At 54.0% G+C, this 5,000-nt stretch overlaps 1 non-coding gene across 1 annotated transcript in view; it reads left to right on the top strand.

Annotated features, from left to right (window-relative positions):
• The first annotated feature begins 4,493 nt into the window (after positions 1 to 4,493).
• The window catches only part of LOC126197284 (small subunit ribosomal RNA), a 1,909-nt gene continuing 1,402 nt past the window's right edge, over positions 4,494 to 5,000 (top strand). Inside the window, exon 1 of the ribosomal RNA XR_007539658.1 lies at positions 4,494 to 5,000. This exon is cut by the window's right edge and continues 1,402 nt beyond it. This is a non-coding gene — a ribosomal RNA (small subunit ribosomal RNA).

The following is a 5,000-nucleotide window of genomic DNA, read 5'->3' as shown; positions in this document are numbered from 1 at the left end:
CGACGGCGATGGGCCCACAGTACCCGTTTCCCGACCCCACCCACAAAGCCTGCATCCACTGTCCACCACAAGAGCACCAACGCCAGTCCCTGCGCCGCACGACGTCGTCCACCGACAATCACGCCACCCGCCCCCGTACGTGCCTCACGTCACCTGCCCAAATTGCAACTCCAGCGGATGAACGGCGGACTTTTCTCGCAGTCGTAAGTTGCAATCCACCCCTATATCATCCGTTTCATGAAGCGTTGTATCCAAGATGCGAAATTCCCGCTGTCCCTACACATGCTCTAAGTCTGTGCGCGATTGCGTGCTCACAGTACGGATTCCGATGCTGAGCGATCAGCTAGGAAGCGCCCCAACCATGTCGGTCCCCATGGGCGTTGCACTCGCAGTCGCAAAGACTCTGGCAATGGCTAAAAGCGCTCCGCAATACATCACGCAGACGGGTAATGACGGTCCGAGCGCTCAGTGTGAGGAGAGCATTACTGAGCCCTGACCCACAAGCAGGTTGTAGCGTATCCCACCCGCAGACATGTGACGTTGTCACACGACCAGTTGTCACTAATCGACTCATTGCTGATAATCATATGCCATACACCGGGGAAAGCTGCCGCAAGGGGTAGCTACGTAGTGCAGTCGCACCTCTACTACTGTACAGAGATAGAACACCACGAGACTGCAACCAGATTAAACTGATACATGGCGCTGATAACTAATAGATGCAGAGCCATCGGAATATAGATGACATACGACATAGAACTGTCCCTATACATGCTGACAGTCTCTGCACACAATGTGAACTACACGTCACCCAGACACCCTATCACACACTACTCTCTGGCTGTAACAGACACAGACACAATATCTAAGCACCACCATGGAACAACATCCAGTGCATCCTCTCCGCCACATTACACCATTCACACTATGATAACAAAACCAGGAGGTCCACCCCAAAAACAGAATATCTCACACTTCCAACAACCATCATTACGCAGATAAGCCACAAACACCCACACATGTGCTACACAGGGGTGCAGCCAACACCACCACACTGGCGTGTCTCACAGCATATAAGCAATGGCAGGAATGAAAGACACAGGTCTGCCACTCCCTTGCCACACCCACAGAACCGGCGCACCACCTCCCCTGAGCCAAAGGTGCATCCTGACGTGACACATCTCAGGGTGCCTCAGGCGTCCACTTACCATCATCACTATGAACGAACCTCGTCCCCTCCCCCCTCATACACCATCCCTTAACCTAACCTATGTTGCGCCTTAACCTAACCTATGTTGCGCCTTAACCTAACCTATGTTGCGCCTTAACCTAACCTATGTTGCGCCTTAACCTAACCTATGTTGCGCCTTAACCTAACCTATGTTGCGCCTTAACCTAACCTATGTTGCGCCCTAACCTAACCTATGTTGCGCCCTAACCTAACCTATGTTGCGCCCTAACCTAACCTATGTTGCGCCCTAACCTAACCTATGTTGCGCCCTAACCTAACCTATGTTGCGCCCTAACCTAACCTATGTTGCGCCCTAACCTAACCTATGTTGCGCCCTAACCTAACCTATGTTGCGCCCTAACCTAACCTATGTTGCGCCCTAACCTAACCTATGTTGCGCCCTAACCTAACCTATGTTGCGCCCTAACCTAACCTATGTTGCGCCCTAACCTAACCTATGTTGCGCCCTAACCTAACCTATGTTGCGCCCTAACCTAACCTATGTTGCGCCCTAACCTAACCTATGTTGCGCCCTAACCTAACCCATGTTGCGCCTTAACCTAACCTATGTTGCGCCTTAACCTAACCTATGTTGCGCCTTAACCTAACCTATGTTGCGCCTTAACCTAACCTATGTTGCGCCTTAACCTAACCTATGTTGCGCCTTAACCTAACCTATGTTGCGCCTTAACCTAACCTATGTTGCGCCTTAACCTAACCTATGTTGCGCCTTAACCTAACCTATGTTGCGCCTTAACCTAACCTATGTTGCGCCTTAACCTAACCTATGTTGCGCCTTAACCTAACCTATGTTGCGCCTTAACCTAACCTATGTTGCGCCTTAACCTAACCTATGTTGCGCCTTAACCTAACCTATGTTGCGCCTTAACCTAACCTATGTTGCGCCTTAACCTAACCTATGTTGCGCCTTAACCTAACCTATGTTGCGCCTTAACCTAACCTATGTTGCGCCTTAACCTAACCTATGTTGCGCCTTAACCTAACCTATGTTGCGCCTTAACCTAACCTATGTTGCGCCTTAACCTAACCTATGTTGCGCCTTAACCTAACCTATGTTGCGCCTTAACCTAACCTATGTTGCGCCTTAACCTAACCTATGTTGCGCCTTAACCTAACCTATGTTGCGCCTTAACCTAACCTACGTTGCGCCCTAACCTAACCTAACCTACGTTGCGCCCTAACCTAACCTAACCTACGTTGCGCCCTAACCTAACCTAACCTACGTTGCGCCCTAACCTAACCTAACCTACGTTGCGCCCTAACCTAACCTAACCTACGTTGCGCCCTAACCTAACCTAACCTACGTTGCGCCCTAACCTAACCTAACCTACGTTGCGCCCTAACCTAACCTAACCTACGTTGCGCCCTAACCTAACCTAACCTACGTTGCGCCCTAACCTAACCTAACCTACGTTGCGCCCTAACCTAACCTAACCTACGTTGGGCCCTAACCTAACCTAACCTACGTTGGGCCCTAACCTAACCTAACCTACGTTGGGCCCTAACCTAACCTAACCTACGTTGGGCCCTAACCTAACCTAACCTACGTTGGGCCCTAACCTAACCTAACCTACGTTGGGCCCTAACCTAACCTAACCTACGTTGGGCCCTAACCTAACCTACGTTGGGCCCTAACCTAACCTACGTTGGGCCCTAACCTAACCTACGTTGGGCCCTAACCTAACCTACGTTGCGCCCTAACCTAACCTATGTTGCGCCTTAACCTAACCTATGTTGCGCCTTAACCTAACCTACGTTGCGCCCTAACCTAACCTACGTTGCGCCCTAACCTAACCTACGTTGCGCCCTAACCTAACCTACGTTGGGCCCTAACCTAACCCACGTTGGGCCCTAACCTGACCTGTAATTGTTATATGAATTGCAACATTCATGTAGCGTTGCCTAATCGCAACCCTCTCAACATAGGTCAGTGCTCGCACTCTCTGGTGTCCTGCGTATTGATTCATGTTACGGTGCGTACCCTCACAACATCTAGCGAGTGTTGCGTACGTTCCACATGGTCCCGCTATCCACTGTAATGTGTACTGCTGTAAGACGTATATCGCCCCCCTGTCGCCTCTAGTTCGTCAGGCGGGAGTTTGCGTGTTCAATGAGCTTCGCAGCTGTGCAATGGCATTCGCATACGTACGCGGGCCACCTTCCACGTGTTCTCTCGTGTATACGTCGCAGCATGTATGTGGGCTGATGTGGCGTGTCGTGACGCATATCATCCAGGCATGCAAGACCCACTGAATTTGCAAATGTAGATGGACGTCTACGTTTGCTGCCCAAGTTACGCAAATGAACTGGAAATCCGTTGTTGCGCGGTTGTTTACGCTGGAGGTGAATCATTGATTGCGACAATCGGTACAGGTATTAACTGGTTGCTTCAGCGACACCCGTCATACCCACGAACGTGAGTGGGCATGTGGGTATGAAGCGATACGCGGCGGTGGCTGGGTGGGACCGTCCCCGGCCGGTGAGGGGGGAGCGCCCGGCGTGCTGGCCGCGCGCTGCGTGGGCGCACGCGCTACAGCCGGCTGGTGGGGGCGCCCAGTGGCAGGCGCGCCGGCCGACGGACGCGGCAGGCGGCGCAGCTGCGCGCCGGCGCACCCAGCGCGCGGCGCCGTGCGGCCAAAGTGGGTCCTCGCGGGCCCGGTGCGAAGCGCGGTGGACATCTGCAGTGTGCTGGTCCGATTGAGGACTGTGTGCGTCGAGGATGCGCCGCCGCCCGGCACTCGGCGCCGCGACGCCGTCTGCTGCTCGGTCGCCCCCGCGGTTCTCGCAGGTGGTTTGTATCGCAGCTGTGCGGATGTGTTGGCGCGTGCGCTGTGCTGGGAGAGTTCGCTTTGGCACCCAAGTGGGGCTCTGCCCCTCTGTGGCGCTGGCGTTGGAGCTGCCCGGCCACTGTTTGTGGCCGCGTGTTGTCTCCCGCCGGCAACACCACGACAGCACGCTCCCGGGCCTCTGTCGGCAGCGGCAAGCTCAGTTGGGAGCACGGGTGGTCGCACTGAAAGCGTCTACTCGCCTATCTCCGGGCGATTGCGCCTCTCTCGAACCCGACCAAGTACTTAGGACGGCGCTGCGCGCCGCCGGGACCTGAGAGGGTTTCGAGGTGTATCGTGCAGGGGAGCCCAGCCTCCTCCTGTTTGCGGAATAATTGAGCGGACGCTTGCGTGTTCGCGCGGGCCTCCGGGACACACTCCCGGGCGGCCGGCTGCTCAGCTCTAGTTGACGCAGCTCCCTGGTTGATCCTGCCAGTAGTCATATGCTTGTCTCAAAGATTAAGCCATGCATGTCTCAGTACAAGCCGCATTAAGGTGAAACCGCGAATGGCTCATTAAATCAGTTATGGTTCCTTAGATCGTACCCACGTTACTTGGATAACTGTGGTAATTCTAGAGCTAATACATGCAAACAGAGTCCCGACCAGAGATGGAAGGGACGCTTTTATTAGATCAAAACCAATCGGTCGGCTCGTCCGGTCCGTTTGCCTTGGTGACTCTGAATAACTTTGGGCTGATCGCACGGTCCTCGTACCGGCGACGCATCTTTCAAATGTCTGCCTTATCAACTGTCGATGGTAGGTTCTGCGCCTACCATGGTTGTAACGGGTAACGGGGAATCAGGGTTCGATTCCGGAGAGGGAGCCTGAGAAACGGCTACCACATCCAAGGAAGGCAGCAGGCGCGCAAATTACCCACTCCCGGCACGGGGAGGTAGTGACGAAAAATAACGATACGGGACT

This window comes from Schistocerca nitens, chromosome 7, assembly GCF_023898315.1.
Source record: "Schistocerca nitens isolate TAMUIC-IGC-003100 chromosome 7, iqSchNite1.1, whole genome shotgun sequence".
Taxonomy (NCBI): domain Eukaryota; kingdom Metazoa; phylum Arthropoda; class Insecta; order Orthoptera; family Acrididae; genus Schistocerca; species Schistocerca nitens.
The sequence above is the reverse complement of the archived record's forward strand: the minus strand, read 5'-3'. Positions and strand labels throughout refer to the sequence as shown.